A 15,246-nucleotide genomic window follows, 5' to 3' on the forward strand; every position below is an offset into this window, starting at 1 on the left:
TTCCCTGGGCATTTGCTGTTCTCCTGGGGAATAGCTCTGCATCTTAAAGTCCAGCAGTCCAGACTAGCAAACAACAGCGACTGTAAGATTTTTGAGCTTTGGAGGAGAAGTTAAAATGAAGATATAAGATCTGAATTTAAATCTAAGACCTGTGGTCATTTTTCTTTCTTCTGATATTTTAACGCACTTTTTAGGAAAATTCTCCTGCCCCATATGTTTTCCTACATTTTCTGTAAAAGATATAATAGTTCCAGCAGAATAAAAATTTTGTAATAAACCATGACTGCAGAGAGAGAAGCAATTCTGCATTTTAGTAGGAGTCAGTTTCATGGAAAGTTCTCAGTATCAGTGAAAAAAAAAAAAGAATAACATTTTATATAATGCATGACTTACTGTGAACAAAATATGATGACAAGAAACAACAGTGAGCCATTGATCCAGCAGATCTGCATAATCTGTTCTGAGTTTGAGGTGAGGTCAAAGTCTGTCTGAGCATAAACTTCAGATGTTGGCCCATCAACATGATGTCAAAATAGCTGTCTCATAAAATAACACTTTTGTGTGTGTGTATATATATATATATAAAATTTTGATATATAAAGATTTTGTTTGCAATTAAATGAAATGGAAAAAGTGTGAGAAAACCCAGAAAATTGGTTTGAAATGTTTGCATACTGAAATATTACATTACTTGTGCCTATATGACTTTCAGAAGTTATACGTTTTTGTAGATTTCCCAACTTTTTGTTGACAGAATGAAGACGTATACATTCATGTTTATTGAGCAAAAGTGATTTCAGTGCAAACATATAATCTCTACTTTATTTACTGTTAAAGGAAGAGAGTGGTGACATTTCCTGACACAAAGTACAGGGTTAGGGAAAAAAAGGAAAAAGCATTTCAAGGATTTCTTGCGCACTATGATAAAAGCCTGATTAGCCTATGACAAGAGCATTTTTCCTCCAGTATCATGAACTTGCTTTGATGGATACTATTCTGTGACAGACCATTTGGTTCACTATGATATGTGGATTTATATCCTCCTTCAAATGTGCCCTTTTGTCCTTTGATATTATTTATTTATCCCAGCAGTAACCCTGTTTCATTTTTAATAAAATACCACTTCCTCAAAAGTGAGACTGATGAAATTATTTACCGTAAATTGTGTACCTTTGTAATCTTTGTTTTCTCTTTGTCAAATCATTCATAAACTGATTTCTATCAGGTGATTAACCTTTTGCAGATGCTGAGAGCTATTCAGATGCATTATCTCACTGATTGTAATGGGGCTTCCTATGTATGTGAATGTTCATAAATGTGAACAGGGAATATACAAACTGACCTTGTGACTGTATTTATTTGCAGTTTACATAAATGCAATTTTGGTATATATTTTCACAAAACTGTCCCTTTACTATCTGCCATCTGTGATATGTTGTCATCATAATGACTACATTTTAAATAGCAAATGCATTATAGGTTTTAAAATGTGCATGAACCTTTGTGTTTGTGAGATAGCAAGAGAAAACAAAATGAAATCTTTGTTGTAATACATAAACTTTGCATGAAAAAGAAATATTAACATTTTTCTAACTTCTTTGACATGAGGTCACTGACAAACATGATAACGTGGGTGACATCTTCCCTTTACTTATTCTGTTATAAAAGTGAAAAAGCTTGGCTGGCTTTAATGGAAATACGAAACTGCAAATTTGTAATAAATTTCGGATACCCATGCTCCATACTAGAACTTCACGGTGGTTTTGCCGTTTCTCTAGTTTATCTTTAAAACTTGGGAAATTAGATATATATTAAGGTTCAGCTATTAGTTTAAAATATGCAAACTCCCATGACAATGCCGCATTTAGTTGAATCTTCCACTTTGATGCGCCCTCCAGCTCTTCTCATCTCATCAGAATAAGTACTAAAACAGAAGAATTGTTAAACAGAATGACTGCAACTGAATATTTTGGAATTTAGGTTATTCTTCAAAGAACAAACTATTTTTGACCACTGACTCCTATTACAAGTTACACCCATCACTTCAAACTATGCACCACTCTAGCTTCCTTATTTATTCTAGAGTTTTCAGTTGTGATACAGCATGAAAGTAGAATAATATCTGAATTGGGTATAATATAAAAACTGAGTCTCCAGAATTCCCTCTGTCTTACTTACCTCCAGTGAAACCTCTGTTTTTTCTGCCAATTTTGGCATGCACTAAAAACTTCTCTTGACGTTAGACAAGAGGAGACAAAATCCAATATAAGAGGTAAAAAAAACCCAACCAACTATAGGACAAGTTTATATACTTTGTTAAACCATCCCCTCACCTCCCCACCCTCCTACCCCCCATGCCCGAAACGACTGAATTCTGTTAACAGCTTACCAAGGCACCCTAAATAATGAAACCTCATTGATATTTATTTTTGGTCCTAAGGGAAACTATATTAAGTGAAGGAATTAGGTAGAATTAATAGACTGGTGAGAGAGGCAGAGCTGGCATAAAGCTCATATATGATATGTGTTACAATCTCCCAGTAAAACTAGAGTTTGCTTCATGTCCGATATTTCTAAGCATCTGGCCAAATAACTAAAAATAAGACCCTGAAAAAAGGAGGCTTTTTCTCTGCTGGTGGCATAAACATCGTTGAAGCTGCTTAACTAGTTACATGGAGATTTTGCAGTGAAGCAGGATTCCTACACTTGTCTTACATCACCCACCCAAGTGCAAGTGCATACCATCATGGGGACAAAGGAGACATACTGCATAGAGTAAACATCAGCCTTTACATAAACCTGCCTTCCTGAATGAACAGATTATTTTTTTGAAAGGGATAAAAAATTATATTGCACTATATCAGCTATGCAACACAAAATCTATTATCATTTCAATCTGTTTAATGTTTCATAGGATGAAATGCTATAGAAAGTTTAAAAATGCAATTCAGTTCAGAGTTCTGAAGTTCTGAGACAAAGGACAATGGGAGGGTTGCCTCAGCAGCTTGGATTTGTAAACTGGAAAAGCAACTGAAAACTGACTTTCCTTTACCATATTATTTAGCATATATTTTAATTCCAGACTAGAGTACTGTAGCATACTGTATCCTAGTATTTGGGCATTTTTGTCAGAACTAAGGAAATACAAAAGTATACAAGCACATTTCTATGTTTTGTGATCTATTATTTAAAATATCAATTTCAACTGTAATTACTTCTAGTATGGTTAATTTTTTTAATTCTCCTCATTGCATTCAAAGGAGCTCTTTCATCATTCAGAATATTTTCTGGGGGGGTGGTAGAACAGAGGAACAGAGGAAAGGAATAAAAGAACTAAGACTAAAGAAAGTTTGCAAGAAACTGTTTTCTTCTTCTATGCACAGAACAGGTAAACATAGGTTGCAAATGTTACCAAGATTGTCCCTCTCAACTAGAGAAAATCATTAGAAATTTTTCTGCTATAGTTTTTCTTCAGAAGAAAATTTTCTTTGCCATTTTCTGTTATCTTCAGAAACTAGACAAAAGTTTCAAAATTACATTTAAACCATTATTTTTTCTGCAAGCTTTTGTGATATCAGCTTTGACCAAGAAACACTATTACAAGACATGAAAGAACAGCTAAGCTTTACTCTGTTTAATCCTTGCTCCTCTGCCAAGCTGTCAGTTAGCTACGTAACATAACTCCTCGGTACTCAATGTTCTGAGGTCCATGGGTGCTGGCAGGCACCATTTTATTAAAATGTGAACTTCTTACCATAGGTTCAACTTTCAGCATGTTAGTCGACCAAATATTACTTACAAGCTTACTTGATGAGACACCACTGGATTTGAATTTCAGTGCCATTTTCAACTGGTGAAAAGAAGGTTCAGACCTCCCTGCATTACTGCATGAGCTTGAACGTCAGTAAACCACATATATTGTGCAAAATAATTGATATACTATAATGTAATTATAAGAAATCTGCGGGGTTTTTTTTATTTTACCTTTATGATATAGCCAAGAAACCAATTTACTTCCCTTAAAATCAAAACTTTTCAGCCTGCCAACATGACAAGCAATTAGCAGTTGGAGAGGATATACATATATCTATATAAAGGCTTAGTCAAGGCAGATTTCCTTTTAGAATAACAGGTTTTCCACTGAACTAGTGTAAAAGACACATCAGAAAGCTGGTTGCTACATAAAAACTTCCAGATACAAATATACACAGTTCAATGAAAAGCTAGGACTAACCTTCCCTGTCTGCACAATACTTTCTTGTTATATTTTTTTTCTTTCACTATTAAGCCATGTACCAGTTATGAAAGTTCCAGTCCTCAGCTGAGTGAATGGTAGGATCAGAGTAATAGAATCACACAGACTGTTTCAGAAGTCAGAAGTACTACTTGTATCTGATACTAATCATAACTTCTCCTCAGCCTCTTCAAATCTAACAGTTAAGCACAGTGGAATATGTATCTAGGATCTGACTGAGATCCTTCCTTTTTCTTTGGGATAAAATATCAAGGCAAGTAGCAGAAAGCCACCATTGCTGAAAATGATGGACATTTTTAAATGCTTGGTTATTTCCTAACATCAAAATACTTATGCAGAGTGGTTACCACTTTAGCTGTTACTTTTTCTTTCCTGAAACAAGAAAAAAAGAAAAGAAAGCTTAACATCATCTTTTAAAAATTAATGTCTTTGCTTAAGGAAAAGAGTGGTTTCTGAAAGTTTTTCATTAAAGCATTATGTGGTACTGCATCAGTCAATCACATCCAAACAATGAGACGTGACAGTCTCTGCGCTCCAGCAGATCCTTCAGCCGTATCCCCTCAGGTACAGGCAGTACAGCCAAATGCTCACTGCACGTGGCCCTCAGTGTCTGCATGACTATGATTAAAACATGATCTAAATTGATGAGGATGTTTTCTACTGGTAGAAAGAAAAGATATAAATGCCATGAAACAGTATGACGCCTCTGCCCCAGAAAGCCCAAGACTGGAAAAAACCCAGGTTCCATAAAACAGTTCCTCTGAATTAGCATTTTGCTGTGATCAATTAATAATAATTACAACATACATAATTACAATGATGATTCACTTGGATGGGTGACTGCTGCATGGCCATGTTTTCTACAGCTTAATGGAGTGGGAGAGCAACTGGGCTGTGACCGCTGGATTCATTTGCCACTGTCGGTCAGGACAATATGAATAAAAGACCCAAAAAGGATGGATTTGACAGAAAAGAAAGTACAGTGAAATCAGAAGTTCTTTCAGAAGTTTTTTAAGACTTCTGCGTGAGAGGAAAGATGTTAAGCAATTTACATAGATAAGCACAGTAACATATTCTTAGATCTTCATATTATGCTTCATTTTTTATGTAAAACACTTTTGAATTAATTCAAAGTACTCATAGCGTGTGCTTTATCTGTTAGGAAAAGTTGGAAGTATTTATCCATTTTGTTTAACTAGTTTTCTATCTTTAAAAAGTTCTGTTAGATATCTCTTTGTAGCTTTATTTTTAACATATCTTTGATGAAGCCTGAAGCTAGGAGAAATTTAATTATCCCTCTTTCTTTCCTTCATAATTTCTAATAATAAAATAAACTTAGTTAGTTAGTAAGGCCGCAGAAGAGTTGCTGAAATTCATAGCCAACCCCATCATATTTAAACTGGAGAAAACATGCTTTGTACAATCCTCCTCCATGCAATGCCTGAACAGTCCTGCATTTCTGGCGATACTGGGTATCTGGCATAATTAGGAAGAAACAAAGAAAGGTGACAGGATACACAGAATCTACCACAAACGTCACGTTGTCACACGGCAGTCGGGCAGGCTGGTGCTGGCCCTGAAGAACCTGCCATCAGAGCAGAACTGACAGCCCAGGGTGGGATGCCTCAGCTCCCCAGGTAACACCGGCAGAGCGCTAAGCACACCAGCGTGGAGTTTAACACAGTGAGCGGGGTATTTATTGCCTTAGGTAGACATGCAAAGACTTTTCCCTGGTATCTCAACTTCTCCAGAGCTTTAAATCTTAATAGTGGCTTTCAAAGAGACATTTTTTTCCACAGCCCCATAAGCCTCCAGAAAATGTCTGCTTGCACTTTCCTTTACGTGAGAATAGAAGTAATTTATGTATATTATGTATATTATGGCTGGCAAAATATCTCAGAAAAATGGCTCTGTTTCTCTTCCTGTTGAAACTTTGCCACTTGGTGGACAGGTGTTTATGGGCTTTTGGGCCAAGGAGAGGATATAGAAAAAGAAACATGAATTTGTAAATATTAATACAGTAATTCAGTTAGAACGAGTCCAAATTTGGATTTCTATTCTAAAATATGCAGAGAAGTAAACTGTATGTAGCAGCATGTAGGTTTATTTGCAGAGAACTAGAAGGTGAATGCCTTTGTGAGTTTGCTGCTGTTTTCCATCACATCCCAAGCACGTCAGTGACATAAATTCCCTGTTTAATAGGTACATATGAGCCACTACAGCAATGAAATACATACAGAAAGAGCAAAATAGTGTCATTAAGAAAGATTTTCTTATACCATAATACAAAAGCACACTACCTCAGCAGAGCCACTAACCTTTGAAGAAAACCAGGAATGTACTGTTTCTCCCCACCTTGCCTGGAGAGAATACCATAATTCACACCATCAGTTTTCAGTCTATAATTGGTCTTTGTGTTTCTGAACAGTGTATCAGGGATTGCTGCAGCTATCACATGCAGTCACAGGAGGATAAGACAAAAACTTTCTCAGTTTCCCAAGCATCCTCTATTTTCTTCCTACAAAGTCTCAGTAAAATGCAGTCCAAAAAAATGAAACGAAAACTTCAAAGAAAATCAACCTCTACATTTACTTTACATTTGCCTACTGCTATTGTCTCTTAAGCTCTCCCTAGTGACTGCTACATTAGCATGGATTTACTATTAATATGAAATATATCATATAAAACTGGCTACAAAGTTTGCAACAAAACCTTTTTGTTTGCCTTATACTTATTCTCAGATGTCCTTGCCTCTGGTAATGTATTTAGAAGGCTTTGTTAACGTAGTCCAAGGGGTATCTTAAAAATTGAACCAACAGAATTCAGGAAAAGATTGTATCTCAAAACATTAAACATATTCTTCCTATATAAAACTGAGCTGGTAATAACAATAACAATAACAATAACAATAATAATAATAATAATAATAATAATAATAATTTCCTGTTATAAATTCAATTTTCATTTGATAAAGACAAAGGTCTAAATTTCAGCACCTATTGACTAGCTGTAAGTTCTATATCAAGTAATTATCTATTAAAGGTATACCAAATAACCCAAGACATTGGAAAGATTTTTGCACTTATTACCTAAGAATCAAATTTATCAGGCAGTTTCTTTGATGTATCATCATAAAAGATCTTCAGCTTGAAGCATACGTCCTTGCTACATCCTAAAGATAGCTTTGCTTTACAAACAACAGACTTGAAAGATTCAGCATACTACAATACAGTTTTTATTAGTGTCACATTTACTAAGATTTTCAAATAAACACTTTTTAGCGAGAAAGTTAATGTTAGCTGGTAACGTCAGTACTAAGTAGGCAGATTTTTAGTAAACTCAAGTTCATATATATTGACATGTCAGCAAAAAGGGTTTCTACCTCTTGAACCTACAATGCAAGCCAGAATCAAAAAAAGGTTTCATGTAAAATCTGTAGTGAAGCCCCAAAGCTCTGTTTTTTTGGCTTTTTGATTTTGGTTTTCTGGGTTTTTATCTGGAACAATTGAGACCATGTGTTAAACTGTGATATCAAAGATCAACTATTTTACAGAAAAATGATTGAAAACACCTTGACAGGTTGTGTTGGGCTTGCGTGGCAAGGTTTTGGTAGTGGGGGCGGGGCTACAGGGGTGGCTTCTGTGAGAAGCTGCTAGAAGCTCCCCCTGTGTCTGACAGAGCCAATGCCAGCCTGCTCCAAGATGGACCCACCGCTGGCCAAGGCCAAGCCAATCAGTGCCTCTGTGATAACATATTTAAGAAGAAGAAAAACACTTTGAGAGAGAGAGCTTTTGCAGCTGGAGAGAGGAGTGAGAAGATGTAAGAAACTCTGCAGACACCAAGGTCAGTGCAGATGGAGGGGGAGGAGGTGCTCCAGGCGCCGGAGCAGAGATCCCCCTGCAGCCCGTGGTGAAGACCATGGTGAAGCAGGCTGTCCCCCTGCAGCCCATGGAGGAAGGATGAGGGGGTGTAGAGATTCCACCTGCAGCCCGTGGAGGACCCCATGCCGGAGCAGGTAGAGGCACCTGAAGGCTGTGGCCCATGGGAAGCCCACGCTGGAGCAAGCTCCTGGCCGGACCGGTGGACCCGTGCAGAGGGGAGCCCACACCAGGACAGGTTTGCTGGCAGGACTTGTGACCCCGTGGGGGACCCCACGCTGGAGCAGTTTGCTCCTGAAGGTCTGCACGCCGTGAGAGGGACTCCATGCTGGAGCAGGGGAACGATGAGAGGAGTCCTCCCCCTGAGGATGAAGAAGCGGCAGAAACACCGTGAGATGAACTGACCGTAACCCCCATTCCCCGTCCCCCTGTGCCGCTGAGGGGGGGAAGGTTGAAGCTGGGAGTGAAGTTGAGCCCGGGAAGATGGGAGGGGTGGGGGGAAGTGTTTTAAGATTTGATTTTATTTTCTCATTCCTCTACTCTGTTTTGCCTAGTAATAAATTAGATGAATTCCCTCTCTAAGTTCGGTCTGTTTTGCTCGTGACAACAATTAGTGAGTGATCTCTCCCTGTCCTTATCTCGCCCTACAAGCATTTCGTTATGCCTTTTCTCCCCTGTTTAGTGAATGAGGGGAGTGAGAGAGTGGCTCTGGTGGGCACCTGGCCTCCAGCCAGGGTCAACCCACCACACAGGTATCAAGTCTTTGCATTATCCAGTAAAAGCTGGACAGGGACTGTTTATCAGGGAGTGTAGTGACAGGACAAGGGGTAATGGGTTCAAGCTGAAGGAGGGTCGATTTAGATTAGATGTTAGAAAGAAATTCTTTACTGTGAGGGTGGTGAGGCACTGGAACAGGTTGCCCAGAGAAGCTGTGGATGCCCCATCCCTGGAAGTGTTTAAGACCAGGTTGGATGGGGCTTTGGGCAACCTGGTCTAGTGGAGGGTGTCCCTGCCCATGGCAGGGGGGTTGGAACTAGATGATCTTTGAGGTCCCTTCCAACCCAAACCATTCTGTGATTCTGTGATTCTATGAAACTTATTTGAGACAGACAGGAGAAAACAAACAAACAAACAAACAAAGCTGTATTGTAATCAGTAAGTGCTAGAAATCAGCTAATTAAAAAGTGCACCAAGAATGCTTGTAGTGAGTCATAACCAACTTGTGTCTCCAAAAGTCTTTGACTGGGACAGATAATTACTGCAAGAGTTGGTGAAGGCCAAAGACATAGTACAGTTCAGGGCATTATTTTAAATTTTCTTAACAGTAATTATGTCACATCATATACAAGAGAATTTGATTGTCCTATGAATTACTTAGGCTTCAAGGGGTCTCTGAGCTTGGGAAAATAAAAATTTAGTATTTTAAATTACAGTCCAAGCCTTCAAGGCTTGGTGGGAACAAAGAGGGAAATTCTGAATGTCTGTTAACAAGTTTAGAAAGAAGCTTCTAGCTATTGAAACAAAGTTTTTAATAGCTTTAAAAGATGTTCTTAATTTTTTGCCACATAAGCTTCTAGATGCATTTTTAAGACCTCTGCTCTAAATCTTCTTCTTTAATAGTTTTGCTCTTTTCAGAAAGACAAATGGGACAATTGTCAGAAAAGTTTTTGTGCTGCAAGCCACAAAGTTTGCACCTTGCTATAACTATCCAAATAATGATAGATTAGCTGCTTTTTTAAATTCAGTATTTCAAGATGCTTTTAATCAGTAGTTAAGGAACTTGATATTAACAACATTTTTAGCAATATCAGCATGAAGTGATTCTCACTGCCCTATAAAGTACAGTATGTGTGTTCTGATCTTTTCTCAAGTGCTATTGGCAGTAATTTCTCGTTCTTTTTTTTTTTTTCCACAGAGCAATCCAAACATACTTAATTGAAACATAAAAAAAATCTATGAAAGGCTGCCTGCCACCCCCACTTAAAGGTTTAAATAAAACTAGTTCTTCCAAAGATTTTCTTATTTTTCTGTTTCAATGAAAAATGGTTTTAAATGGCCCCTGTGTTTACCTAAGAGTGCAACTGTTGTACTTTTGTGGTAGAATTATTAGCCTTTTATCTTCCATACTTCTGAACAGTCATGTAAACTGAAGTGTTACACACAGCAGTCAATGGCATTATAAGCTGATATTGTGCGTAGGAGCACATACCATAATATGAATCTCAGTTCCTGGGATTTAAACTTTGACTTTGTGGGAACGCATGTGTATTCCCCAAGGTTCAGTATCACCTGTCATGAGAATTGTAAATGGATCATGGCATTTGTCCTCTGATCTTGCATCACGTCATAATGATCTAATTCATTGTTATCACATGCCTGACTAACGCAGGTGTAACTAGTGAAAACTACAATTTGTAGTCATTTGACCTTGTAACGCTTCAAGACAGTACCATAAAAGCTGATGTTTAGGAATACAGACAACATTGCCCTGTTTAAGTCTTTAGTATTGGGATATATAGTCTATAGCATTTCCAGTACCCCATAGCAGTGATTTGTACCCAATTCAGGGACTCATCATTTGCTCTCTCCTTTGCCAACTGCAGCTGACTGCTTCAATAGCTCTTTAAAAGTAGCAGTCAAGTCACTGAATTTTGAACCCTGGAACAAAAGGCTATTCCCCTTTTCAACTCTGGAGTGGTGTCATACAAATAAGAACAGGAAATCAAGGTTAATCTATCACTAGTAATCAAACAAATCACACGTTTATTAGAGTTTTAAGGTACAGGTCCCTGAGTCCTCATTCTGTATTTCTGTTGAGCCACAATTTTAGAGGTAGCCCTCAGAGGGCTGCAAAAGCAAACAGCATCCCTTTTTACTGTCTCCTGTGCAGAGTACTCAACTGTCATACTTTCAGAAAAAATCCATAGAAATATGGCTTCCAGAGTTTTGCAATGGGTTTATCCACTGTCTCGGTCCCAGAAAGGCTCTCCAAATAAGCGCACAATTTTTTACAGGAACTTAAGTGTTTACATGAAATTTAACAATTAAAACTTTTAGGCACTATGCTTCACTTGAACTCTTTTTTTTTTTCTTTTGTCATCAAAAGAAAATATTCTTCATGGCAAACTCCTAATAAATCACATTTTTATTTACTCTTGGTAATGTGTAGATATTTTGTATCATGCATTTTAGAGAGCTATGGAATCAAAAGGATTATAACTTTGTTTATGACCCTATGCTGTTTATATTTTTCTTCTTGTAGAAAAACCTGTCAAAAATCACCTTTTCTGCTACAATCTGCAGACTCAGCTGAATTTTACTAGAAGCTGAGTATGCTCAACAAAAGAAGAAAACACTATATTTCAAAATCAGGCACTAGGTATATATGCTTAAGTTCTTAATGCACTTCTGTGAAAATCAGTGTTTTTCTCTTTCTCTTTCATTTTCAAAAGATTCTTCATCATTCACCAGAGCTAAATTATGCACTGGCAATTTCAGAATAATCAAAAGGATTCTGAAGAAAGAAAAGAGACCCCTTCTAAACTGTCATTGTTACCAACAATGGAGTACTCAGACTACAAAATTTAGATTGCAGCACTTCAAAATGATCACCTGTTCTTTTCCAAAAGTACACCAGAGAAGAAATGATGAGACAAGCAAATCTGAATGTAGCTTCTGAATATCCTGAAGTGTGATAGAGTTCATATGTAAAGTTAAGGCTCAAACTTACAGAAAATGGAACTGGTTGCAAAATTCACATCTGACTTTAGATGACACTTTTCAGGGACATTTAGATTCTTCTCAAACTTAATCTTGGCATCAGGCTGACACTATTACAAGAATTATAAGCTGATAATCTAATGTTATATGGATGCTATTTGCTTCCTCGCAGAAATAGAAACTTGCTTAAGGGACAAATCAGAACCCAGTCAACACAATTTCTCTCCCAAACTAACATAAATTAAATACCTGTTTAAAAAGTTTTTAAAGAAAAACTGAAGTATAATAGGAAACACTCGGGATACTTTAAAATTATTGTTAGTTTCCACCTATACTCACACAATTTTGTAAACATGTTATTGCAGTTCAAAGATTTTTTTGATACTAAACATTTTCACATCCCACACAGTTCCATTTAATAGAGCAGATGATGCAAGAGATCTGATACCTGTGTACATACAACTATAGTTAGGGAGTAACGACATCCGTTGCTTCTGTTTATCCTGGTGGCATTCAGGCAGCTATACTTTTATTAGTTCTATCTGTAATCCCTGTTGGGCATTTTCAGAGAAGGGGAAATGCAGTGAGATCTGCACAATTCTTTTTTCAAAGAATATGACTTTTCAAATTTTTTAACTTTTCATTATCTGAAATTAATATATAGTATTTTTACCTAGAGAAGTAAGCAAAATACACATTGTGTTACCCTACCATGCTTTGAGTATAAAAGTGAATTGAGTTAATTAACATATCCTCTAATTTTCAGTTTTCACTTTCCCTTTTTTAACCTTAAGTTCCAGATATCAGCATAACAGATTTTCTTTGAGTTATCATGCATGCTTTCCTAAAGGGTTAATTTCAATAGGCAAAAGACATTAAGAAACTTCAGAGAAGAAAAAAAGTAAAAAAATTCCTGTGTTTTGATAAAAGACTAATTTTGGAAGGGTTAGGTTTTGGGCTACAGCTTCATATGACTTCAGACTCATTGTGTTAGTGTTACTGATCTTTCTTGGTTTGAGCTAAAGTAAATGTTTTGGTAGGTTTTGTTTGTTCCTTTTTCAAGGACTGCAGTGACCACAAGATCTCTGAGAAGCTTTAGAGCGTCCTTTTCCTATCCGTACATCTGTTAAAATTGAAAGCCTTCTGGGTTTTCAATGTACTTTTATTTAGGGAGAAATCCAGAGCAAACAGTAGTTCTAGCTTCATATTTCCTCTCTTTATATATTTGAAAGTGGCCAATGAAGACATGTGATGCTAATCACCTAAAGTCCAATCACAGTTGTGGCAAATGAAAATGTGAATTTCTGCATTTATGATCCTGAGCTAGTTAATATAATGCACACCAAATTTTTCTTGTTATGAAAACAGACAACATGTAGCAGGTTGCAATGATCTTTCCTGTTCAAATAAAATGTTTATTAATTGCTTTTCCCCTTTGCAATCCCTATTCAGAACCAGCTTTTCACCTTCCACCATTTTAAACATCTTTATGGAAGAAGGAATAGAATATTTACTAGATTCACATCTGAAATACTGCAAATGATGGATGAACTATTGTACATCTGTAGCTAAGCCTGGTATAGTAATTCCTACGGACCATGAAATTCATTATGTCCTTATCACAAGAATTGTACTTACGCTAGTAAGGCTTTGTTTGTTTGTTTTGTTGTTGGTTTTGGTTGGTTTTTTTAACTGTCAACACAGTGCTGTTAATAGAGGAGATATAACTCGTTCTGTTTGGAAACTAGTGTTATCTATTATGTTTCCCTGGGACTCAGAAAGGTATTAAGGAAAATAAAAATCATACCAGAGTCTTTTACAACCCAACTGCAAATGACTTGTTCATAGAATTATGAAAGATGAACCAACCAGTCTGAAATAAAAACTTTTCAGTGCTCATCTGTGGAATGATGTTGCCGTTACAAGTAGTTTCTAGAATATTTTTAACTACAACATAGCAATTTTATGAAGCCAATTGCAGAACAATTTATACATGATATATAGCTCAATTTTTGCAAAACATTTGTCAGATGACATGTCAATCACAGCACGCTAGTCAGTGTTCAGAAGGAGGAACTCAATCTTCATATCTCAAAATACCACAAAGAAAGAACAAAGGAAGATGGATGTGAAAAAAAAAAAAAAGAAAAAAAAAGATAGGAATGAAATTACACAATGAATTATTTTTCTTTGTTTCATTCTCTGTCTCCTTTGTCCCTTCTTTCTTCATGTTCCTTCTTTGTCCCTTGATTTTTTCCTTCATCTTGCTGTTGTATTTTTTATTAATAGCATACTATTATTGTGCCTGAATCTTTCCAACTTCTTTCTGGGGGCCATTTCTCATAACAAATAAAAGATAAAAGCTGGCTGTGTTGCACCTTTCTTCTCTGATTTCTTTCATGTTAGGACTTCCGTGAGAAAATATTAATAATAATGCTTGACTAACATTTCCATCTTGTATTCTTTGTCTAATTGTCATCTTTTTTCTCTGACTTCAGAGATCCAGAAGTCCAAATTGATGTCTTGGCTTTTTAAAGACTGCATTTAGTTCTCTGGCCATGAATCAATTTTAAATTAAAACAATGAGTTTTGTAGTATTGCTTTCAACTAAAAAACGTTAAAAGACTTTGAAGACTTAGAGTAGAAAAACATGACCCCACAGAGCAGGGGTCCTCATCTATTGCATGTTAAACAGAATTCTTTAGAAATGTCACATAGTACCAAATCATTATCACAAACCCTGTTGTTAATACTGAAACCAGTCAGGAGAAAAAAGTGAGAGTCTCTGAGATTTCTGACTCAAGCTTTAAAAGGAAAGTGAATAAGTTAGATATAAAATTATAAACATGAAAACAATTTAAATTAGAGCAGTAAATTTTAGAAAAGCTCCATACTTAGTAACTTTGACCAAAGCTAGATAAAGTGACTAGTGGAGTTTTACAGGTAAACAAAACTCAGTGGCAGAGGAAGTAGTGCACTTGACATAATTTATTTCTTATTAATATACATTGTATGATGCATGTGAACTTACAGACTATCTCAAATGCTAAATTCAGAAGCCTTGGACTCCTAGTTTTATCCTGTGCCCAATTTCTGTTGTGATTCTCTGTGTATGCAATGAAGTTTCAAGGCAGACTTTTGCTTTAGTATTGCCTCTCAACAGTTAATTACCTTACATATTGAGAAGGCAGAAATTGTTTTGAATGCATAGAGTATAAAGAATACAGATTATGAGAACACATTCTGACATGGATTTATTATGCACTTGTGTCAGATCATTCTGGAATGAAGGACTCCCGGCTTGCTTGCAAGCTTTTACCTGTATTGGTGCACGAGGATGCCCTATCCACATAAACTAAAACCCTGTGATAGTAAGTTTTGGCATCTGGTATC

Source organism: Grus americana, chromosome 2 (assembly GCF_028858705.1).
Source record: "Grus americana isolate bGruAme1 chromosome 2, bGruAme1.mat, whole genome shotgun sequence".
Taxonomy (NCBI): domain Eukaryota; kingdom Metazoa; phylum Chordata; class Aves; order Gruiformes; family Gruidae; genus Grus; species Grus americana.